This window comes from Diceros bicornis, chromosome 26, assembly GCF_020826845.1.
Source record: "Diceros bicornis minor isolate mBicDic1 chromosome 26, mDicBic1.mat.cur, whole genome shotgun sequence".
NCBI classification, from domain to species: Eukaryota; Metazoa; Chordata; class Mammalia; order Perissodactyla; family Rhinocerotidae; genus Diceros; species Diceros bicornis.
This window is the reverse complement of record NC_080765.1, coordinates 25236318-25262004: the sequence shown is the minus strand read 5'-3', so window position 1 is coordinate 25262004 and position 25687 is coordinate 25236318. Positions and strand designations below refer to the sequence as shown.

General features: G+C 40.6%; 2 pseudogenes; both read left to right on the top strand.

Annotated features, from left to right (window-relative positions):
• The window catches only part of LOC131421989 (acyl-coenzyme A synthetase ACSM2A, mitochondrial-like), a 75361-nt pseudogene that overhangs the window by 37673 nt on the left and 12001 nt on the right, over window positions 1-25687 (top strand).
• On the top strand, window positions 5438-25629 carry LOC131422495 (acyl-coenzyme A synthetase ACSM1, mitochondrial-like; annotated as a pseudogene).

Genomic DNA, 25687 nt, shown 5'->3' with positions numbered 1-25687 from the left:
AGATGGTAAGTGGCAGACCTGAGGCTGAAACCCAAATCTTTCTGCCTCCAGAGCACAGGCTTTACTACTAAGCCACACTGCCACTTGGCTGTCATTTAAATGAAAACATTGGAGGTAAAGGGCTGGGCAAAGGGAGCAGGTTAGCCACAGAGTACTAGTCCAAGTGCTCCATTTGACTTTATTTGTTCATTCACACTGAAGTCATCCCACAAGAATTGGAGGTAACTTCATATAGTTTGTTTTTCTAACCAATTGGCTTTCCATGGAGCCCTGTAATTACTTTCTGTCCTATCCTACCTGAGTATCTCCTCCTGCTTCTGGAACATCCAATTCCTGCCAATTTCTCCACCCCACCTGGGGCCAGGAGGCAAGTTCTTATGTGTGTACGATCCCAGGAAGTTCTGGTCAGAGAGAACTGAACATGCAAATTCCCCTTTTCTACACCAATCCAAGACCTAAGCCAACTGTTTCCTAGACAGTACCATGTAGAACTGAGGTAAGTGACAGCTTCTTTGAGTTGTGTGTGTGGGTATGTGTGTATGTGTGTTTATCTGCCACAGGGCAGTAAAGGATATACAGAGCCCTGAACTTAAAATCTGAAGACCCTGTTTCAAGTTCTGGCAATGCCGCTTACTGGTTAGCTGACCTTGGGCAAGTCTCTTAACTTCTCTGACACTTTTTTTCCTTAATTGCAAAATGAGGATGGTGATAGTGAGTGAGAGGGAAAAATGAGAATATACGTGTGATATGGCCAGGACAGTGGCTGGCACATAAAAGGTGATTGATTTCATGTTAGGCAGCTTTGAATGTGGCAGGCTGAGGGAGGAGGGTGCAGGGAGGAGCACAAGAGAGCCAGAAGGGAATACTTGAAAGAAAACTCCATTATGCAGAAGTTGGTTCACATTATATAAAGTGAATGCCTTTCACTAAAAAAAAATTTTTTTTGAATATCTAACTGCGAGGGTTTGGCTTCAGAATTTGCTGGGAGTAGAGAGCACCTCAACATTTATTGAGCCCTTACTGTGAATTAGACCCAGGGCTGGCAAAGTGATTTATGTAGATTATCTCACTAATCCTTGTGGAAAGCTGGGCTGTAGGTATTATTATTGTGTCCTCAAGTTCAGAGACATAAACAGTGGCCAAGATCACCAAGCTGGTAGGCGGTGGAGCCTAACCTGGCTCTATAACTCTTGGATCCTTTATCACACTAAGTATGTTGCCTCATAAAACAAAGAGCTTTTTCAGTGTGAATTCTTGTGAAATCAGAGCTCTGTTGCAGGAACTCTTCAAGGCACTATGTACCTGGGCACATAGTGGTGAGCCTAGCCACCTCTCAAAGCCACAATGCCAAATTGATTACAAAATGCACTTTAAAGCACTTCAAAAGATTGTTCTTTATTTCATAGGATATCCTTAGACTATAAACTCCAAAAGCATAGAAACGCCTGCAGTCTAATTAATCTCTGATGATCTTAAACCATATTTGGCATATTACTAGGTCCTCAATAAATATCTGATGAAGGAAAAATATATTTTTCTATAATTCTCACATTCTATAGGCACACTGGCTCTTCTCTCCCCAACTTTCATCTTCTAGTTTTCTGAATTATGACCAAAAGGGAAGAATCTAACATTTGGTTGAGTATCTATCATGTGTCAGGTATTGTGAGGAACAGATATAGATACAGATGTAGCTATAAATATAGTTATAAATATCGATATAGTTATATAAAGTGATATACAGATATTGATATAGTTATAAATACAGACGTAGATGTAGTTATAGATATAGTTATAGATACAGTGACAGATATTGATTAGCTATAGATATTGGCATAGTTATAGACAAAGATACAGAAATATAGTTATAAAGATAGATATACATAGGATAGACATATAGATACAGGTATCTCTGACTTTTAGTCCTCTTGACACACTGTGAGATTAGGTTCTTACTTATTAGTGCAGAAGTTGGACCCTGCAGTGTCCATGTTCGGGAATTTATTCCTGATCCTTCTCTTTAGATTCTAATTCCAAGGGTTAAGCAGCCATTTCTTTTTGTGAGGCCTAATTGTTCAATGGCAGTTTCCCCAGAGAGAGTGGTAAGTGACAGTAGCTCCCATTTCTGGAGCACTTATCTGTGCTGTCTGTGCCGAATGCTTTATACAGGATGTCATTCATTCATCACCACAGCTCTAGGAGATAGGTGCTGCCTGTATGTTCGTATTTCAGAGAGAGGTTAGAGAATTGCCCAAAGTTACGTAGGTGGTGACTGGAGGGGCTGGAACTGGGACCTGTGCTGTGTGACTCCCAAGGGCAGGCTCTCAGCTACCACAGTGCTCAGCGGGGCACTGTGTTGGGCCCTCTCATGTGATGGGGGTTAAATTAGAATTGCAAACACATTTGTAAGACGATGCCAAAGTCATTTCTTTTTTATTTGATTAAACCAATGTGACCTCAATAAAATAAATTTTAAAAAGGCGGTGGGTATTAGTTTGCTAGGGCTGCCGTAACAAAATACCACAGACTGGGGGGCTTAAACAACAGAAATTTATTTTCTCACCATTCTGTAGGTGAAAAGTCTGAGATCAAGGTGTCGGCAGGGCTGGTTTCTTCTGAGGCCTCGCTCCTTGGCTTGTGGATAGCTGTCTTCATGTTCACATGGCATTCTCTCTCTGTGGGTGTCTGTGTCCTAATCTTTTCTTATAAAGACACCTGTTATATTGGATTAGGATCCATCTAATGATCTCATTTTAACTTTATCTCTGTAAAGATGCTATCTCCAAATCCAGTCACATTCTGAGGTACTGGGGGGTTAGGACTTCAACATATAAATTTTGAAGGAATGTAATTCAGCTCATAATAAAGGATTAATTAATTTCCTCATTATTTCTCCCCTTTTGTTTTGGTCGTTAGCCACTTATTAAGGGGTTGTTTGCACTGTCTTTGGGTATTTTAAGGAAGATCCTGAGGTCATTTATACACCTATGTGTAAAAATGGCAACTGAGGCTGGTATTCTTGCTCTAAATTGCCTCCTGCCTGTAAAGGGAGGTATGTATTGGAAAAAAAATAGCAGAGAAGGTGGGCTTCTAGAAACCAGCCCTGCTACTAAACTTGCCTTGCAACCTTGGAGAAATCCGTTTCTCTCCTGGGATGTTCGCTTGGATCAGGGATTTTAAGTTCAAATGTCCAAAGGAGCTAGACAGGTGTAGTAAGTGGAGAAGCAGACAGGTGTGACAAAATAAGGAGTGGTGGAGGCAGTGTCAAATTGGAGAACATCCCGTTTAAATGAAGCAGAAATTCTCAGCTCCAGCCAGTTGGTACTAGCTTGAACTAAAGGTGCCGTGTTGCTAGACCTCCTAAGTTTTCAAGAGAAACCTTCATTCAAGACTTTTAAATGAAGTCTCCCACATTTTAAATGTTGGCAGTTCAAATTTTATTTCCAAAGACTGAGGGCCAAAAGGAATATGTCCAAGGGCCGGGTCTGGGCCAGCTGATATCTTAGAGTCTTCTTGCCCAAAAGTGCTGACAAAACCAAAGATGGTAGGTACTGTTGATTGATTGACAGGCACTAAAAGAAAAGAGGGCATACTTTAGTTCATGTGGCCCAAGGATCCATGCTGAGAAGCAAACTCTAAGGGGTGAACTTTTCATATATCTGTCCTCTTTTCTGCAGACAGTAACCCAATTGCATATTTAGCATTGCCTCCTCTACCAGAAATACTTAACGAGTTTTTGGGGGCAGCATCCAAATTAGTTGGAGTTAGGTATTATAGGTCTAAACTGCCTAAAAATAAATTGATTCAAGTTGATCTTGAATCTATGGGTCTGTTGTCAAACAGGATTATCTTATTGCTGAAACTGAGGAGGAGGGGGTTAATTGTTTGCAGTAATAAAGTACTTGAATCTCAAAGATGTTTGCAAAGTGGCTTTCTTCAGGCAATGTTCTCATGGAAAGATAGTTCTAGCTTGAGGCAATTTGCACAATCAAACTTCAAGAAGGACCCTATAAGGGAGGGTTATAAATGAGGGTTCTGTTCCCATGTTAGGGGCGTTGGGATCTGGAGCGGCACAGAAGCTTCATTTCATGTGTCAGTTCTAATGGATTGGTAATAGCCGCCCGGAAGCTGTCCTGGGGAAGACCCTGAAGCCAGATCCCAGTCCAACGGAGAAGGTGCTGTGATGTTAACCTGGTCTGTCCTGAGTATGGTGGTGTATATTTGTCAACACTCTTATTTATAGTCTCAAGTGACAGAAACCTAATCTCAGGCAGGAAAATTGGTTGGCTTATAGAATCCAGGACAGGATATTAACAAGAGAGGAGTAGAGATGTAGATGGGCCTCAGGAACAATGTGAACCAGTGACTTGAACTCCTCTGAGATACTCTCTGCCCCTCGTCTCCACGTCTCTGCACATCAATTTTCTTCTGTCATGTAGAGTGGATACCTCCACATGACAGAAATAATAACCACAGACAGTTCCCAAAATGTGCATTTTATGGCTTCCACCAGAGAGAGACTGCCTGATAGCCTCTTCGGTAACAAGCACATACACAAAAATTTTGGAGAGGGATTATGATTAGCCCAGTTTGGATTTGAAAATTGTGGGAAATGACTGCTAAACCCTGAACCAATCAACTTTAGACAGGAGTTGGAATCATCTAAAAACATGACAGCTGGGCTGGCCCCGTGGCTTAGCAGTTAAGTGCGCGTGCTCTGGTACTGGCAGCCCAGGTTTGGAACCCCGGGCGCGCACCGACGCACCGCTTCTCCGGCCATGCTGAGGCTGTGTCCCACATACAGCAACTAGAAGGATGTGCAACTATGACATACAACTATCTACTGGGACTTGGGGGACAGGGGAAAGGAGGAGGATTGGCGATAGATGTTAGCTCAGAGCTGGTCTTCCTCAGAAAAAAGAGGAGGATTAGTGTGGATGTTAGCTCAGGGCTGATCTTCCTCACTAAAAAAAAAAAAAAAAAATGACAGCTTCTATGAGAACCATATTTTTGTTGGGCTCAGCGGGAAGACAGGTCTCCAGAGCAAGGATAGCATGGGATATAGGACTTTCAGAATGGTGAGTTTCTACCACAAAGAAGATGTCCACACGGCTGCCATCTTCAGCTTAAATCCCAGGGGGTGAAGGAGAAGACCCTCAGGAACGAGTACCAACCTCATCTAGTATCTACAGCTTCTCCCTGTCATTTTCTGCCCTGTGCTTCCTCAGCTGGGAAGAACATCCCCACCTAAATCAACAAGTTGTGCCCTCCAAATTCCAGTGAGCTGAAACAAAGCCATAACTCTCGCAGTTAACCAGGAACGTGCCTCCTATTTTGTGGAGGAAATTCCTGCTCCATGACCAATCTATTAGCCATCTCTTGCCAAGGCAGATGGTGACCTGAGAATTCTGTGCCTGCTTCCTGAGGACTGCCCACCATGCAGTGGCTGATGAGGTTCCGGGTCCTCTGGGGCATCCACAAATCCTGCCATGGGGGCTTCGTCCCTGCCCCTTGGCACCTGCGCTGCCAACCTTTATCAGGAGGTGAATCCCCAAGATGGAATGACCATGACACACCCGAGGAATTTAACTTTGCAAGTGATATACTGGATTATTGGACTCAAATGGAGAAGGTGAAGAGGCATCTGTGATCGGAGGTGAGAACAGGAGTGGCCTCACTGGCCTTATCTTGCTCCTAGTAGGCTGAGGGGCACAGAACCAAGAATAGCTTCTGCCTCAGCTTACCAGTGTCATAGATGAAACTTATGTTTTGGGGTTCAATTCTCAGCCTAGTGACTTCTTCACTTCTCTGATCCTCAGTGGTTTCATCTGTGAAATGGGGATAATCTCATTTAAGAAACAAGACAGCAGGTACACAGTCAGTGCTCCATAATTGTGAACAAGTACAAAGTTCTAATCACAAGGTCAACAAATTGATGTTAGTGTGAGTCTGTTAGTCTTCAACGAATGGGATTGTGAATCTAACTGGAATTCATCTCATCAAACTTGGGCTTGACTTCAGGCTACACTCAGAGGGAGGGGACAGACCACCTCATTGTGCACATGAGCATCTGACACATGTAGGTAAGTCATGTCATCCATCTTCCTGTGAGGATGGCATGTCCAACTGGCGTCCTCCCTATCAACTACCTATGGGAACATGGCTTTAGGGTATGTCCAGAGAAACCTGTCCCTGTGGCCTCTAAAGTTTACATATCTCTGCAGAAAAACTCAATTTCTTGGTTTGCCTTTTCCCCAGAGACAGACCGGGAGAGCAGCAGTGGTAACACTAGGACTTAGGGTAGACGATGGGTGGTGTTCCGGCTACTAAGTTCCAGCTGGTGATGTCCACCACCCAACACTGTCTTTGTACAGAAGAGAGAATTCGCCTGAGATGGAGTCAGAGATTTGGTATAATTTTTAAGTTTCCTATGAATGTGTTTTCATATGTTAGTACTCAAAGCTTATATGCCTTTCATGGGGGCTTCCTCCCCACCTCCTTTTTTTCCCTTCCTCTGAATTTCTGTAATAACCCCAAGGAAAATAGAGAGCATCTTTTATTTGCCGTGTCAACACTTTACATTTAATACTCTGATTAGATGAGTGCTTTTTTTTTTTTTTTTTTTTTTATTTTTCCCCCAAAGCCCCAGTAGATAGTTGTATGTCATAACTGCACATCCTTCTAGTTGCTGTATGTGGGATGCGGCCTCAGCATGGCCAGAGAAGCGGTGCGTCGGTTCGCGCCCGGGATCCGAACCCGGGCCCCCAACAGCAGAGCGTGCGCACTTAACCGCTAAGGCACGGGGCCGGCCCAGATGAGTGCTTTTATTACCCCAGTTTCCAGATGAGGAAACTGAGGTTCCTAGGGTTTAAATAGCCTATAGAAATCACATACCTAATAAGTGAAGGAGCAGAATTTGGGTCCAGGCTGTCTGATTCTGTAATCCATTACAATTATGCACTGCATAAGGACATTTTGGTCAATGACAGACCGCATATACAACGGTGGTCCTGTAAGATTAGTACCATATAGCCTAGGGATATAGTGGGCTATACCATCTAGGTTTGTTTAAATATACTCTATGATGTTTGCACAATGATGAAACCGCCTAACGGTGCATTTCTCAGAACTCAGAATAGTATGCTCATCGTTAAGCGATGGATGACTGTTTAACCTAGTCTCACAACTGATTATGCCAAAACATCTCTGCCTTCAGACGATAAACTGAGTTTCATTGCTGCCCAGACCAGAAATCTGGTTAAGACCTTTGGAATCATGGTATAGGCTAGAGAGGGAGAAGGTAGAGAGGAGGAAGTGATGCCATCACTTTTCCCTCATTTATCTTCATAAAGTCCTTATTAGTTAGTTCATGCATCAACCCATTTAGATAACCATCAAGTAAATTCCCCCAGAGAATGCCAGTTTTTGTTGGGTTTTATATCTCATTATCAGTCATGGTCAATTCCTCCATGTATCCAAATTTCTCCCACCCCCAGGATCCCCATCCCAATAATTTTCATTCTCACAACACTTCTGATCTGTCTGCTTCCATTTTTCCAATTGCCTTGATCATGGTCAGTGTCTTTCTAATGATACATGATGCCTGACACCTAGCAGTCCCTTGATAAATGTTTGTAGAATAAATTAATTTTGAAACTTACATTATAAGCACCATAGGTTTTATTGCTGCTCCTATGAAAGACCCCCCAGAGGGCATGCCACCACAGTCCACTCTGGCTTCCTGGACCTCCCCTTACAACTTAATGAACATCACCCAGAAGCTGATCCATGGCTAACACATTACAGCCCAACAACACAGCCCAAACCATAACAGATTGACAGAATTTATTTTGACTCACTTTTCAACACATTTTACCTGTAAAATGTAAGTTAGAAATCCAACATTTTTATGTGAAATCTTCTGATTATTTTTTTAGTCTTTCCAAAGAATTCATTATAAAACAAAAGAAAATGCATTGTAGACTAGACAACATAGGTCCATGGGTGGAATACAGTTGCTCATTCAGGCCACCAATTTATAACCCCTGACTGTCCTTGTAAATTAAACCCTATGTTACTCTGGGTTCCTAGAGGGAAATTAAACCCTATGTTACTCAACTTCAATTGATTCCTGGAGCAGCCTCTCAGATCTATTCAGGAGAGGTCACATTCATGTCCAGATTCATTCATTCTGTCTCCTTGATACTGTATTCATTCATTCAGCTAAGACTTGGTGAGCACCTCACATGTGCCAAGCATTATTGTAGATAATAGGAATAGAAAAGTAAGCAAAACATAGAACTCTTCATTTTCACTCTTTAGATAATGTACTTCCCCACTTCATGTCTTAGGAAAGATGAGTACAGCATCTGTGACACTAACTTCTGTTTGTTTTGGCAAAAAATCATGACATAAGCAAATTCTTCCTGCCAGTCTCTGATGCAATTTAACATTAAACATTGCTCAATAAATATAGTCAAATATGTATTAACCACAAAGATTAAAAAAAAAAAAACAGCTGAATGTCATGACCACATAATGTCTGGCTCTTTGTCCTATAATGTTTGCTCAAGGAAATTAACTTATATGCTGCCACACATTCCAAATGCCTTACTATTCAATATTCGTGTCTGCCTAGATTTCTTTGAGCCAATCAGTCTGTGTTCTGTGGCTCCTGAATTTAATTCTGTAATTTTACGTAAATAATTAGTAACAGTCCTAGGACCTGTACAATTTTAAAGGGTCCTCATATTCCTCTGAAACTATTAGACTTTTGTCCCAACATCCCATAAAGGACTCCTCCATGGTATTCACAAAGAGTCTAAATCTTTTGTAATTCTTATACACATGTAGTGTCATTGGCACTACAATGTAAGCTCCATGAGGTCATGGAACTCTTGCTGTTTTGTTCACTGTTGTATCCCCAGAGTACAGAACATGCCTGGCACATTAACTATATGTTGAAAGAATCTAAATGCATGCAGACCCTGGACAGCAACACAAACAGCACAAGAAACACAACATGGGGGCCTGGCCATGACTTGGTTGTATTTTGGCAAAGGGCTGTTTACTTTCTCATGGATGTATTGTAAACGTGCACGGGAAAATACAGGAAGCTTTGGCACAGGCAGCCCTGATGCAGAGAAGGCAACAGAGTTCAGGAACCAGAATTGGGCTTTGGGGCTTCTTATGTAAAAATCACGTCTCAAAGTGAACATTCATTCCTGTATGGCAGCAGTTGGTAGAGCTAAATGGTTGCTGCCCCCTTGGAAGATGTGTGGCTCTCCAGTTTGCCCCAGAGGAACCTGGCAGGCTTCTCTCATTTATGTTACTTGCCTGGTCCCTGTAGGCTCTGGGTTTCCGACCTCTGGTATAAAAACAAGATTATCCCAACTTATCTAAATATTAATGGAATAATACATATTATTTCCCAATTAAACATAATGCAAAAAGTTTTAACTTCCAGACCTTTAGAGTAATCTTCCTTGGTAAATTCTTTTAAAGTCTGGGTATCAGTTAATTACTGGTTCATCCATGTGAGTTGATTCTCCATGACTGTGTCTCCCAGTTTGACATATTATACTACATATTAGTCATTTGGTGAGCCTGTAAGGAGTTCATCCATTTTTTATCAATGGCAATCTACAAAGGAATAGCATGCCATTTATCATTTTAAATTACATTTAAACTACTTTCTTTGTAAGTTAAATTACAATCAATCTTATATGTGGCCATATTTAAAATGAATAGTTTGGTCGTAATCTACATCCAGAAAATTTGATCGCTGCCCAATTTAGAAAAACAAATCATTCCCTTTATCCAAAGAAATAAAAGCCTCATCTCATCTTTAGATTTAATTTAACCCAGAAGTTCCTTATCATTCCTTATTTGTATCCCAGAGTTGTTTTTTATTTATTCATTCAATAAATATTGACCGAACATTTACAGTGTGCCAGGTGCTCTTCTAAGTGCTTTCGTAAAGAATTTAGAAGTTTATTATTATTTTCTTTTGTTGTTGTTTTATTGAGAAATAATTGACATATATCACTTTTCTTAAAAAACCAAAAAACATCAATTTTTCAAGTCAAACTCAACACACTTGTATGCATACCAAAAATTTTAGAAATAAAATCTAGGGTTTTCATTGTAGGAAAGCTTTTAGTAATAGACTTACTTTCTTGAATAGATACAAGGTTATTAAGATTTCAATTCTATCAGATTTGACAAGTTGTATTTTTTTTTAACCATAGTCATCTTATTTTTTTTCATTCTTTTTTTTTCTTTCTTGTGAAATTTTTGTTGTACATCAGTGTTTGTCAGTCACCATATAAATGCATCCCTTCACCCCTTGTGCCCGCCCCCCACCCCATTGCCCCTGGTAACCACCAAGCAGTTCTCTCTGTCTGTGTGTTGGTTTTTCTTCCACTTATGGGAGAAATCATGCGGTGTTTGTCTTTCTCTTTCTGGCTTATTTCGCTTAACAAAATACCCTCCAGGTCCATCCATGTTGTTGCAAATGGGACGATTTTGTCTTTTTTTATGGCTGAGTAGCATTCCACTGTGTGTGTGTGTGTGTGTGTGTGTGTGTGTACATATATACATTCATATACCACATCTTCTTTAGCCACTCATCCATTGAAGGACATCTGGGTTGCTTCCATGTTTGGCTATAGTGAATAATGCTGCAATGAACATAGGGGTGGGTAAGCCTCTTAGGATTGTTGATTTCAGATTCGTTGGGTAGATACCCAGCAGTGGGATAACTGGATCGTAAGCTATTTCTATTTTTAATTTTTTGAGGAATCTCCATACTGATTTCCAAAGAGGCTGCACCAGTTTGCATTCCCACCAGCAATGAATTATGGTTCCCATTTCTAAACAGCTTCTCCAGCATTTGTTTTTTTTGTCTCGGTGATTATAGCCATTCTAATGGGTGTCAAGTGATATATTAGCATGGTTTCGATTTACATTTCCCTGATGATTAGTGATGTTGAACATATTTTCATGTGTCTATTGGCCATCTGTATATCTTCTTTGGAGAAGTGTCTGTTCGTTGCCTCTTTCCATTTTTTGATCAGGTTGTTTGTTTTTTTGTTGTTGAGTTGTGTGAGTTCGTTATATATTATGGATATTAGTCCCTTTTTGGATATATAGTTTGCAAATATTTTTTTCCCAGCTGGTAGGCTGCCTATTCATGTTGGTCCTGGTTTCATTTCCCTTGTAGAAGCTCTTTAATCTGATGAAGTCCCACTTGTTTATTTTTTCTTTTGTTTCCCTTGGCCAAGTAGACATGGAATTCGAAAAGATCCCTTTATGACCAATGATGAATAGTGTACTGCCTATATTTTCTTCCAGGAGTTTTATAGTTTCAGGTCTCACTTTCAGGTCTTTGATCCATGTTGAGTTAATTTTTGCATATGGCAAAAGAAGATGGTCTACTTTCATTCTTTTGTAAGTGGCTGTCCAGTTTTCCCAGCACCATTTATTGAAGAGACTTTCCTTTCTCCACTCCTTTGTCGAAGATTAGCTGTCCATAGATGTGAGGTTTTATTTCCGGTCTTTCAATTCTATTCCATTGATCGGTGTATCTGTTTTTGTACCAGTATGATGCTGTTTTAATTACTGTCACTTTCCAGGATGTTTTGAAGTCAGGTATTGTGATGCCTCCAGCTTTGTTCTTTTTTTCTCATGATTGCTTTAGCTATTCGGCGTCTTTTGTTGCCCCATATGAATTTTAGTATTTTTTGTTCTATTTCCGTGAAGAATGTCCTTGGGATTCTGGTTGGGATTGCATTGAATCTGTAGATTGCGTTAGGTAGTATGGGCATTTCAACTATGTTTATTCTTCCAATCCAAGTGCATGGAATATTTTTCCATTTCTTTATGTCATCATTGATTTCACTCAATAATGTCTTATAGTTTTCATTGTACACGTCTTTCACTTCCTTGGTTAAATTTACTCCTAGATATTTTATTCTTTTTGTTGCAATTGTAAATGGGATTGTCTTCTTGAGTTCTCTTTCTGTTAGTTTGTTATTAGAGTATAGAAATGCAACTGATTTCTGTAAGTTGATTTTGTACCCTGCAACTTTGCTGTAGTTGTTGATTATTTCTAATAGGTTTCCAATGGATTCTTTAGGGTTTTCTATATATAATATCATGTCACCTGCAAACAACAAGAGTTTTACTGCTTCGTTGCCTATTTGGATTCCTTTTATTCCTTTTTCTTGCCTAATTGCTCTGGCCAGAAGCTCCAGTACTATGTTGAATAAGAGTGGGGAGAGTGGGCACCCTTGTCTTGTTCCTGTTTTCAGAGAGAGAGCTTTCAGTGTTTCCCCATTGAGTATGATGTTGGCTGTGGGTTTATCATATACAGCCTTTATTATACTAAGGTACTTTCCTTCTATACCCATTTTTTGAGAGTTTTTATCATGAATGGATGTTGGATCTTGTCAAATGTCTTCTCTTCATCTATAGAGATGATCATATGGTTTTTATTCCTTGTTTTGTTAGTGTGGTGTATCACATTGATTGATTTGCAGATGTTGAACCATCCCTGTGTCTGTGGTATCAATCCCACTTGATCATGGTGTATGATGTTTTTAATGTATTACTGTATTTGGTTTGCCAATATTTTGTTGAGGATTCTTTCATCTATGTTCATCAGGGATAATTGTCTGTAGTTTTCCTTCCTAGTATTGTCTTTGTCTGGCTTTGGTATCAGGGTGATGTTGGCCTTGTAGAATGTGTTGGGAAGTGTTCCATCTTCCTCTGTTTTTTGGAATAGTTTGAGAGGAATAGGTATTAAATCTTTGAATTTGGTAAAATTCTCCAGAGAAGCCATCTGGTCCTGGACTTTTATTTTTGGGGAGGTTTTTGATTACTGTTTCAATCTCTTTACTTGTGATTGGTCTATTCAGGTTCTCTATTTCTTTTTGATTCAGTTTTGGGAGGTTGTATGAGTCTAAGAATTTATCTGTTCCTTCTAGATTGTCCAATTTGTTGGCATATGGTTTTTCATAGTATTCTCTTATAATCTTTGATATTTCTATAGTATCTGTGGTAATTTCTCCTGTTTCATTTCTAATTTTACTTATTTGAGCCTTCTCTTTTTTCTTGGTGAGTCTGGCTAAGGGTTTGTCAATTTTGTTTATCTTCTCAAAGAACCAGCTCTTTGTTTCATTTATCCTTTCTATGGTTTTGGTTTTGATTTCATTTATTTCTGCTCTGATATTTATTATTTCCCTCCTTCTGCTGACTTTGGGCTTTGTTTGTTCTTCTTTTTCTAATTCTCTTAGGTATAGTTTGAGGTTGCTTATTTGAGCTTTCTCTTGTTTGTTAAGGTGGGCATGTATTGCTATGAGTTTCCCTCTCAGGACTGCTTTTGCTGCATCCCATATGAGTTGGTACAATGTATTTTCATTTTCATTTGTCTCCAGATATGATTTTATTTCTCCTTTCATTTCATCAATGATCCATTTGTTGTTCAGTAGCATGTTGTTTAGTCTCCACATCTTTGTCACTTTCCCGGTGTTTTTCTTGTGGTTGATTTCTAGCTTCATGGTGTTATAGTCAGAAAAGATGCTTTTTATGATTTCAATTTTCTTAAATTTATGGAGGCATGCCTTGTTTCCCAGCATGTGGTCTATTCTTGAGAATGTTCCATGTGTGCTTGAGAAGAATGTGTAATCTGCTGTGTTTGGATAGAGTGCTCTATCTACATGTATTAAGTCTATCTCGTCAAGTTTTTCAGTTAAGTCCATCATTTCCTTGTTGACTTTCTGTCTGGATGATCTATCCATCGATGTAAGTGGAGTGTTAAGATCCTCTACTATTATTATGTTGTTATTAGTATCTCCTTTTAGGTTTGTTAATAGTTGCTTTATGTACTTTGGGGCTCCTGTGTTGGGTGCATATATATTTATAAGTGATATGTCTTCTTGGTGGAGTGTCCTCTTTTATCATTATATAGTGCCCCTCTTTGTCTCTCATGACCTGTTTTATCTTAACAGTCAACTTTGTCTGATATAAGTATGGCAACACCTGCTCTCTTTTGTTTGCCATTAGCTTGGAGTATTGTCTTCTATTCGTTTACTCTGAGCCTGTATTTGTCTTTAGAGCTGAGATGTGTTTCCTGGAGGCAGCATATGGTTGGATCTTGTTTTTTAATCCACCACACCACTCCATGTCTTTTGACTGGAGAGTTCAGTCCATTTACATTTAGGGTAATTATTGATATATGAAGGCTTAATGTTGCTATTTTATGGCTCATTTTCTGGTTCTTTTGCATTTCCTTTGTTTCTCTCCCCATGTGTTTCAGAATACCAATTCAGTTTTGTAGTTCTCCTAGTTTTCTCTTTATTTATTGTGTGTGACTCTGTTCTGATTATTTGGTTAGTGGTTACCACAAGGTTTGTATAAAAAATCTCATGGATGTGATAGTCCATTTTTTGATGGCTTTTTTTTTCTCTTAGACTAAGTAGATTCAATCCTCTTCCTCGTCCCCTTCTAAGTTATTGTTGTCATGTCTTATTCCATCTTGCGTTGTGAGTTAGTCTTTAAAGTGATGAGATTATAAGTTATTTTTGGTGTCTCCCTTCCCTTGATCCTTGGTTTTGTAATTAACTCTTTGCTAATCTATTCTGATAGAGAGCTGCAATTTTTTTGGTTTTGTTGCCCTATCTTCCTTCTTATTCAAAACTTTGTATCCTCTTTCTCTTTTTTTTCTCAAACATGAGGGCCTTCTTGAGTATTTCTTGTAGTGGGGGTCTTGTGGCAATGAATTCCCTTAGCTTTTGTTTATCAGGGATAGTTTATTATTTCTCCATCATATCTGAAGGATATTTTCTCCTATGTCATTCCACTCTCTCCTAGCCTGTAAAGTTTCTGTTGAGAAATCGTCTGTAAGCCTGATAGGAATTCCTCTGTACGTTATTTATTTGTTTTTTTGTCTAGCTGCCCTTAGTACTTTTTCTTTGTTGTTGACTTTTGCCAGCTTTACTACTATATGCCTTGGAGAGGGTCTTTTCATGTTGATATATTTAGGAGATCTATTGATTTCATTCACTGGTATTTCCAGCTCCTTCCCCAGGTTTGGGAAGTTCTCAGCTATTATTTCTTTGAACAAGCTCTCTGCTCCTTTTTCCCTTTCTTCTCCTTTTGGAATACCTATAATCCTTGTATTGGATTTCCTAATTGAGTCGGATATTTCTTGGGGAGTTTCTTCATTTCCTTTTAGTCTTAGTTCTCTCTCCTCCTCCATCTGGAGCATTTCTGCATTGCTGTCCTCAGTATTGCTAATTCTTTCCTCCTTATTGTCAGCTCTGTTGCTTAAGGCTTCTAGATTTGTGTTTAGCTCCTCTATTGTGTTTTTCATTTCTAAGATTTCTGATTGGTTTTTCTTTATTGTTTTAATCTCTTTTGGGAAGAAATTCCTGATTTCATTGAATTGTCTATCTGTGTTTGATTGTATTTCATTTAGCTTTTTTATGATAGCTGTTTTGAATTCTCTGTCATTAAGGTTATACATTTCTGTGCTTTCAGAGTTGATTTCTGGGTGCTTGTCATTTTCCTTTTGGTCTGGAGATTTAATATATGTTTGCATAGTGCCTGTCAGTATTAACTTATTTTTCCTCATAGTGAAAATATCTGGTTGCAGTTTCCTCTTGTCGCCGCTGGCTGGGGGTTAAGACCTGTGTATTCTGTGCCCAAGTCCATCCATGGATGTTCTGGTTGGCCTGCAGCTGAGCTGGGGCCTGGCGGAGCTGGGGCATGGTGGAGCTGGGGCATGGCGGACCTGAAGCATGGCTGAGCTGAAGTGCGGCTGAGCAGAGGCTGCTGGGGCTAGAGTGCAGGAACAACTGGAGTTGAAGTGTGGGAACAGCTGAGACTGGAGCATAGCTAGGCTGAAGCACCTGGGGCTCAGATGTGGGTGTGCTGAAGAAGCTGGAGCTGAAAGGTGGCCCAGCTTCAGTGCGGTTGAGCAGAAGCAGCTGGAGCTGGAGTGCAGGAAATGCTGGAGCTGGGGTGTGGCTGGGTTGATGCAGCTAGAGTTGGAGTATGGCTGGGTTGAGGCAGCTGCAACTGAAGTGCAGCTGGGCCGAAGAAGCAGGAGCTGGAGCACTGCTGGGCTGAACAAGCTGTGACTGGAGTGCAGCTGGGCTGAAGTAGCTGGCACCAAGTCAGCTGGAGCCTGAGCATGGCCACACCAAAGCAGCTGGAGCTGGGGGGTGGTCGAGCTGAAGGAGCTAGGAGCAGGGCATGGTTGAGCTGAAGGAGCTGTGGCCAGGGCGCCATTGAGCCCATGCAGCTGGGGCCATGGTGCAGTTGAGCTGGGGCAGCTGGGGCCTGGGCACAGTCAGGCCTGAGTCACTGGGGCTGGGGCGCCAAGGAGCCAGAGCTGTTGTGGCCGGGGCATAGGCACACTGGAGCCGCTGTGGCCAGGGTGCAGGCGGGCTGCTGCCGTTGGTGCCTGGGCACCAGGGTCCACCACCTCTGGGGCCAGGGCTCTGGGGAGCCACTGCCTCTGGTGCTGGGGACGGGCACCCTGCTGCTGCTGGGGGGACTGGGGCACTGGGTGGTCACCACTGCTAGGGCCGGGGTGTGGGTGTGCCACCGCCACTGGTGCCTGGATGCTGGGGGGCTGCTACCTCTGGGGCTGAGGCACCCGCTAGGGCCAGGGTGCAGGTGTGCCACTGCCACTGGTGCCAGGGCTCCGGGAAGCCACGGCCTCTAGTGCCGGGGTGTGGGAGCACTGGTGCCACTGGTGGCACCAGGGTGCTGGGGGCTTGCTGCTGATATGGCCAGGGCATAGGCGCACCACCACCACTGGTGCCTGGGCACATGGGGACCGCTGCCTCTGGGGTCTGGGTGTGGGCACGCCACCTCCACTGGCACGGGGGCTGGAGTTGAGCTGAAGCTCTGCTGAGCTGAGGCTTCAGGGCCGCTGTGCTGAAGCACCAGGCGGGCAGGGTGGAGGGACGCTTACTTTGCCTCCCCAATCCCAGATGTTTCTCGCTTCACTGTCACTCTCTGCTCTCCTGAAGGGCTAGCTTGTCGAAAGTACCCTCACGACAAGGGGAAAGCAATTCCCCACGGGCTGTGAGGGATCTTGGAGAGCACTGGTTTTCTTGTGGAGGGCTGCCCCTCCCCCCTCCCTGAGAGCTGCGTGGTCTCAGTCTCAGGTTTGCTGTCCTTTGGGAGTGAGGGGAGCTCCTCTTACCTCCTTCCACTTCCTCTGGGGATTCCAGCACCTCAGTCCTCGGGTGTACAGCTGCGTGAGTGCCTCAGACGTCCCTTGTGTTGTGTTAATAACTTCTGTTGGAATGTGAATGTCCTTTTTGTTGTGTCTTAGACAGGGAGAGTTCAATAGGGGAAGCTCACTCAGCCATGATGCCGACATCACTCTTCAAGTTGTATTTTTTTCCTTTGAACAATTTGTCCATTTCATCCAAATTGTCAGATTTAATGACATAAAGTTATTTATAATTTTGTCTTATTGCTGTTTTAATGTCTGTAAGAATTGTAATAATGTATACTTTTCATTCCTGATATTGTTAATATGTTCCCTATTTTTCTCTTGATATGTCTTTCTAAGAGTTTATCAATTTTATTAATCTTTTCAAAACCAGCTTTTACTGGTATTCTCTATTGTGTATTTGTTTTCCATTTCATTGATGCATGCTCTTATCTTTATTATTTCTTTTCTTCTACTTTCCTTGGATTTGATTTGTTGGTATTTTTTTAGCTTCTCGAGATGGAAGCTTACATGCTTACCCTTCAGCCTTCCTTCTTTTCTAATAGATGCATTTAAAAATTTAAATTTCCCACTAAGCACTTCTTTCAGGTGCATTACACAAATTTTGATGTCATATTTTAGTAACACTCAGTTCAAAATATTTTCGATTTGCCTTTTTGATTCTTCTCTGACCCATAGATTATATAGAAGTGTATTGATTAGTTTCCAGACAGTGGGGGTGCATTTCTCGTTGTCTTATTGTTGATGATTTCTAGCTTAATTTCATTATGGTCAGAAAACATACTCTATTTTAATCTTTTGAGATTGGTAAATGTTCCAAATGCAACGGAAAATAATGTGAATTATATCACAGTTGGGGAAAAGTGTTTTATCTATGTCAACTAGGACTTAAATTTTCTCAGTCTGTCATATTCTATCATTAATTTACAGAAATCATGAAATTTCAACTTGTGTTTCATTTTAATTAATACTGAGGCAAACTCTTTCTATAGACAATAAACTCTTGTGTGTTTTAATATTCAGAAAGAATCTTCTCACTCATGAATCACCGAAGTATTTGATAAGCCTTTCAATTTTCCTTTTTCAAAGTATATTTTAGTTAGAGATTAGCAAGGAGTAGCTATGTAGGTTTTTGTTTATTTAAATCAACTATATTGATGTATGACTTACATAGAATAAAATGCACACATTTTAAGTGTAAAGTTTAATGAGTTTTAGAACATTTTATCACCTCAAAAGTTTCGTTTTGTCCTTTCCCAGTCAGTACCCACCCATCCCCACCCCGAGTCTGAGGCAACGACTGATTTGCTGTCACTAGAAATTATATTTCTCTCCCCTGAGTTTCATGGAAATGAAATAACACAGGATGCATCCTTTTGTGTCTGGTTTCTTTTACTCAGAATCTCAGCATAGTGTTTTTGAGATTCATCCACGTTGCTTTGTGTATTAGTTGGTCATTTATTTTTATTGCTGAGTTGCTTACTCAACATTTTATCTTTTAAAATGATTTCTTGATTTTCCTTGGCTTCAAATCTCACTGCATGAAACTTTAAATTTCAAATCCAGTGTAAGGGTTGTATTTTTTCTTCCACCCTTCTCTTAATATCACATTATCAGATTACTCCTTAGCACAAAAGTCCATAACTGCTTAAACAATATCTTCTTTAAGTTGTGAAAGTTAAGGGCTAAAATACTGTCTGAATTTTGAGCAATAACAGTTGTTTTCTACCTTGATATGCCGGCTCTTCCATCATTTTTTAAACTCCTACAGGAACATTCCCTGCTCTGCTCCCCTTATAGAAACAGTGCACACCAGTCATTTACACTTGCTAATATTCTTTAATCTGTTGGGCAAGGATTTTTTTCATAGCACTGATGTTTTCATAGATATGAATACATATATATGTATATACATATATATTAATCTTATCTCAAATGATACTTTCTTTTGTTCCAATCATCTGAGTCAAATGTAGTAGGGTCATGTTTGTACATATGCAGAAAACATTCCTGGAAGAATATGCACCAAACAGTTTTCAGTGTTAACATTCAGGGAGTGAAGATGTGATGAGAAATTTGAAGAAATTTTTCTGTTTCTAAGAAATTTTCCGCTCATAAGCCTCTGCATTGCCTGAATTTTTACTCTGAACATGTTTTGTTTTGGGAATAAAAAAAAATGAAATCTTTAAAAAAAAAACATGCTCATTATAGAAAATGTGGGGAAAATAAGAAAGTTGATTTAAACAAGAAAACAAAAATTGACCATAAATATTAAAAACCATTTACATATGTGTGTATATGTGTGTCTTGTTCACCATTACATCCTTTTGGTCTAAGAACATGATGGCCTCTAAAAACATTTGGCCTCAGAAATAATGAGAACTTGGAAATGTTTAATGAAGGAATGAATATTAATATATACTTGGATTATAATGTAAATATGGTTTTGCTTTTTTTTCTTTTCTTTTTTGGTGAGGAAGATTGGCCCTGAGCTAACATCCACTGCCAATCTTCCTATATTTGCTGAGGAAGATTAGCCCTGAGCCAACGTCTGTGCCTGTCTTCCTCCACTTTGTGTGTGGGACGCTGCCACAGCATCACCCGATGAACAGTGTGTAGGTCCGCACCCAGGATGATAAACCTGCAAATCCCGGTTCTGCCAAAGTGGAGTGTGCAAACCCAACTACCACGCCACCGGGCCTGCCCTGGTCTTGCTTTTTAAAAATTGATATTATATTCTGGGCATTTTTTATTGCAGGAACATTTCTGAGAGTTTTTTTTTATGGGTTTTATCATATTCTATCATTTTGTAGACAGCATACAATTTGATCCTGTTCTTTTTATTGATTCTGCCAATATTTGTATTTTGATTGGGAAATTTAGTCCACTTACATTTAAAGTAGTTACTGATAGGGAAGGACTTACTATTGCCATATTATTAATTGTTTTCTTGATGTCATAGCTATTTTTTGTCTCTTATTCCCTCTTTTACTGCCTTCTTTTGTGCTTGGTTGATTTTTTGTAGTGATATGTTTTGATGCTCTTCTCATTTCCTTTTGTATTGTATATATTACATATAATATCCTAAAGTTATAACAATCTACTTTAAGCTAATAACAACTTAACTTCATCCACATACAAAAATCTATTCCTTTCCAGTTCCATCTCACCTCTCCACTTCATGTTATTGGTGTCACAGATTACATCTTTATATATTGTGTACCCATTAACATAGATTTATAATTATTTTTATGCTTTCATCTTTTAAATTTTGTTACAGAATAAAAACCAGAGTTATGCCTAAAAATTACAATAATAGTGGTTTTTATATTTGTCCATGTTTTTACTTTTATCCAAGAACTTCCTATTTTCACATTTGAGTTACTCTGTACTGTCCTTTCATTTCAACTTGAGGACTCCTTTTAGCATTTCTTACAGAGAAAGTCTAGTGGAAATGAACTCCCTTAATTTGGTTATCTGGGAATGTCCTAATTTCTCCCTTATCTTCAAAGGATAAGTTTGCTGGATATAAAATTCTTGGTTAACAGTTTTTTTCCCCCTCAGCACTTTAAATATATCATCCCACTGCCTTCTGGTCTGCAATCCACTGATAATCTTATTAAGCATTTCTTATACATGACTTTTCTCTTGCTGCTGTCAAGAGCCTCTCTTTGGCTTTGGCTTTTATCATTTGATTATAATGTGTCTCTGTGTGGATCTGTTTGTGTCTTCCTACTTAGAGTTCATTGAGACTCTTGTATGTGTATATCCAGGTCTTTACTCAAATTTGGGAAGGTTTCAGCCATCATTTCTTCAGATAAGCTCTATGTCCCTCTTTCTATCTTTCTTCTTCCTCTTTGACTCTCATAATGTGTATATTTGTCTACTTGCGATTGTTCCGTAAATCCCGTAGGCTCTATTCACTTTTCTTCATTTGTTTTCTTTTTGCTCCTCAGACTCCATAATTTCAAATGACTTGTTTTAAAGTTTACTGATTCTTTCTTCTGCCAATTTGAGTCTGCTGTGGAACCCCTCTAGTAAGGTTTTTTATTTCAGTTACTGTATTTTTCAGCATTTCTGTTTGGTTCTTTTCTGTAATTTCCATCTCTTTGTTCATCATCTCATTTTGTTCATATATCATTTTCCTGATTTGCTTTAGTTCTTTGTTGGTGTTTTCCTTTAGGTCTTTCAGCATATATAAGATGGTCATTTAAAAGTCTTTGTCTAGTAACTGAGGGCTGTGTTTCTTTAGGGTCAGTTTCTAGAGATTTATTTTGTTCCTTTGAATGGGCCATATTTTCATGTTTCTTTGTAGGCCTTGTGATCTTTTGTTGAAAATTGGACGTCTGAAAAAAGGAGCCCCCTCTCTCAGTCTGTGAAGATTGGCTCCATGTGGGGGAAGACCTTCAGTAGTTTTCTCAGTGTGAAAACTTAAGGCCTTCTCAGGTCTTTTCTGGCATGTTTCTTTCCTGGGCCTGTGCGTGTTCTTTTTTCCAATTTTCCCGTACACATGGCTGATCTTATATACCTTAATTTCCATAAAAGTCTCATCCTTGCTTCTTCTTGGGGCCTTAGATGTTCTATTGTATTCCTCTGCCTGCAGTTTGTTGCCCCTAAGTGGCTACAGGTCTACAGTCTTCACACACCATGGCATCTGCCAGTGCTTCCAGAGACCTTCAACCTGATATTCAAACTATGCCACCCTTCCCATCTGAGCACCAAGTCAGACGAGACAGAAACCAGTCCCTCAGGCAGCCCCCAGACAAGCCGGAATGTTGCAAACAAGTTACACAATTTTCCTTCTGTCCCAGGGAGGGGCTTGGAATTGGGTGGCTTCCTCCTGACTGTGCTGTGCCACATCAGAGAGGGGGTGGTGCAAGAGTAGGCAAAAACATCACAAAATGTCCTACCATTTTGAGTATGGCTCTTATTGTTTGGGCATTTGTTGGTTGCTGCAGACCCTCGACTATTTCAAGAGCTCCCATAAAACCATTTTAGTCTGTTGTTTACTTGATGTTTCTCTGAAGGAATGAGGGCCTGGAGCTTCCTAGTCTGCCTTCTTGCTGACTTCACCTCTAGAAGTAATTTATTTAAAAATATTCCCCCAAATATTCAGGAACTAAATGAGCCTATTTTATTTTATTGTGTAGCAATAATAATAATAGTAATATTTATTGAGCACCTACTTGATCCAGGCACTGCTTTGTACACTTTATTCATTTAAATAGCTCATTTAAACTTTACTACCTTCTAGGTAGTATTATTGTTGCCATTTCATAGATGAGAAAACTGAGGCATAGAGGGGAACCCACTGTCTATATGGAACTAAGACAGACACATGGGGGAATGGAGCTTTAAGTCTTCAATAGGAGACATGAAGGTTATTCATGGTTTTATGTGACTTGAGAGGAGGTGGCTACAGTAGGCCAGAAGAACTTGGTTGCATCACACCCACTCCTAACTTCTCTTGGCTCTTTAATTGCTTTAAAATTGGGTCTCAGTGCTTGAGCTGTGCTCATACTGGAATATGACTATGGCAGTGGATTGGCCAAATAAGTGCCCTTTTCCTTTGAAGCAGGAAGTAACACATGGTGTATGATCTTGACCAGGAGGGCAAGAGAGGTCCAAACCCAGCCCTGTGGTGAGTGAATAACCAAGGGGATGAAGTGAAGTGGAGTTTCAGAGAGATGGCAGACTTAACCCGCCATGCGGCCAACGTCTTCACGCAGACCTGTGGCCTGCAGCAGGGAGAGCGTCTAGCCTTGATTCTGCCTCGAGTGCCTGAGTGGTGGCTGGTGACTGTGGGCTGCATCCGAACAGGTCAGTGACTCAGAGAGACCCCAATAGACCTTAGGGCTGGCCTAGAGTCAAGTGGTCCTGGAATATTAGGTGCTTTCTCTTCCCCTACCTTCTTTCTTCTTCACAGTCTTTCTCTTTCTCAGACTCCCTCATGTATTCTTTTGTCCTTTGTCACTCACTCTCCCTCACACTCATCCACTCTCAAACACAATGTCGTAATTCTCTCCCATTCACACACACACACACACACACACACACACACACACACTGTCTTTTGTACAGTCTCAGACATTACTACTTTCTTTTAAAGATTCATCAATTGTTAACATTTTGTCATATTTAAGCCCCCTTCCTCACTGAATCATGTAAGAATCAGTTGCAGACATTGTGATATCCATAAATACCAGAAAAATACCCATAAGCACTGGAGTATGTATCTGCTAAGGTCCAAGACATTCCCCTCACGTAAACACAACAGAGTTATCACACAAGAAGTTTAACACTGATACAATATAGTTACTGATATACATGCATAGTCAAAATTCCTCAATTGTCCCAGTAATGCCCTTTATAGCCTTTTTTTCTTTAAATCTAATCAAGGATCATGCATTGCATTTAGTTGTCATGTCTCTTCAGTCTCTAATATAGAATGGTTCCCTAGCCTTTGCTGCATGACAATGACATTTTTGAAATATCTAAGCCAGCTGTTTTACAGAATGTCTCTCAGAATTTGTATTTCTGACTCTTCCTTTATGATTATATTCAGGATAAGCATTTTTAGCAGAAATAGTAGATGGGCAATCTTGTGTCTTTCTCAGTGCATCACATCAGGGGGTATATGAGTTGGTTTGTTCCACCACCAGTGATATCGTTGTATCACTCTGGTAAGGTGGTACCCACTTTTGTAAAGGCAATTTTCCCCTTGCAATTTCCCCTTGCGATTAATAAGTAATCTGTGGTGTAATACTTAGGAGACTGTGTGAATATCTCTTTCCCCAACAGTCTTTCACCCTGTGGTGTGAGTATCCATTGATGATTCTTGACGGAATTGACTATTATTATGGTGGTTTTATATGAGGATTTTCTATTTATATCATTCCCTCTACATTTGTTAGTTAGCATTTTTCTGTCGAGATTTTCTTTCCCCTTTTAAATACCTATCAATTTAGCTATATAATTTGGAATCAGTCTGGGATTCATGGATTTTTTAAATCACTTCAGTTATTCTATGCATGCTCATACAACAATCCATCATGCTCCTGCTCATATTTGTCTCTCTCTCTCTCTCACTCATATTCTCTCACAAATAAAATAGTTGGTTAATCAATCAAGGTCATGTGGAATCAAGAACTTGTAGCAACGACAGAGGGAGCATAGAGAAACCGTGTCATCTGTAGATCTAAGAGAAGGCCCATGGGAAATCCAAGACATGAGCAGAGCACCCTGGGATGTGCAGAATTACAGAGGAGTAGAAGCAAAGGAAGGGAATTCCGTGAATGGGCATCGCACATGCAAAAGCTTAGAGTCAGGCGTAGCCTAGGTGAGAATGGCCATTTTGAAATAGAGATTAGAGTTGTGGGAGAGAAAGGTGGAGAGTGGGCAGCACCTTCAATGTCAGGAAGGAGAGTGTGGTGCTTTCCTGGAGAGAGGGCAGAGGTGTTAGTGCAGAGAAGTGTGGTGGGGAAAAGTCAGTGCTCTGTGGAACTTAAGCAGGTAATAATATGAAAGATGGGTGGCTGGAAGATTCAGGACAGGGCATCTGGTGGAGAGATTAGAATCCAATAGGAGCACACAAAGGCTTGACCTAATTGTTGGTGATGGAAGATGGAGAGGAAGAGAGGAAAGTTCAAAGGACAATGAGGTTAAATTTGGATATGAGAAATGAAGGAAAGAGAAGAGATTCAAGATGACAACAGGGAACTGACAGAGAGGGAAGTGAGAGGAGAAAGACGGGGGTGGGGATGTGCTAGTCCTGATGTCAGGGACACTGTCCTACTTGCACCTGTATTCCCAGATCCCATGTGAAATTGTGTAAAGTAGGGTCCATCTGTCTACCAGCTGGATCCATCTAGTGTAGGAAAGGTGAGGGCAGCATTTTCACACTTTAATGTGCATGGGAATCACTTGGGCATCTTGTTAAAATGCAGATTCTAATTCAATAGGTTTGAGGTGGGGTGTGAGATTCTGTGTATCAGTTGGTGGTCTGCAGACTGTACTTTGCAAGCAAAAGGTTAGGGGATTTCTATGCAGACAATGCAGACCTGAAGCCCATGGTTGTGAAAGAGAAACTAAGACAAACTTTTCCTTTCTCATCCCCAGGGATTGTCTTCATGCCAGGGACCACCCTACTGAAGGCCAAGGACATTCTCTACCGACTACAAGTGTCTAAAGCCAAGGGCATCGTAACCACTGATACCCTTGCCCCAGAGGTGGACTCTATGGCTTCTGAGTGTCCCACCCTGCAAATCAAGTTCCTGGTGTCTGACCACAGCCGTAAAGGGTGGCTGGACTTCCGATCACTGATTGAGTGAGTTTCTGGTCTGATGAATGTGCTTTCTGAGGAATGGCGGGAGAAGGCCCTCCACTCCCAAGTGCTGGTAGACGAGCAGCCAGTGGTGGGAAGCTCACCAG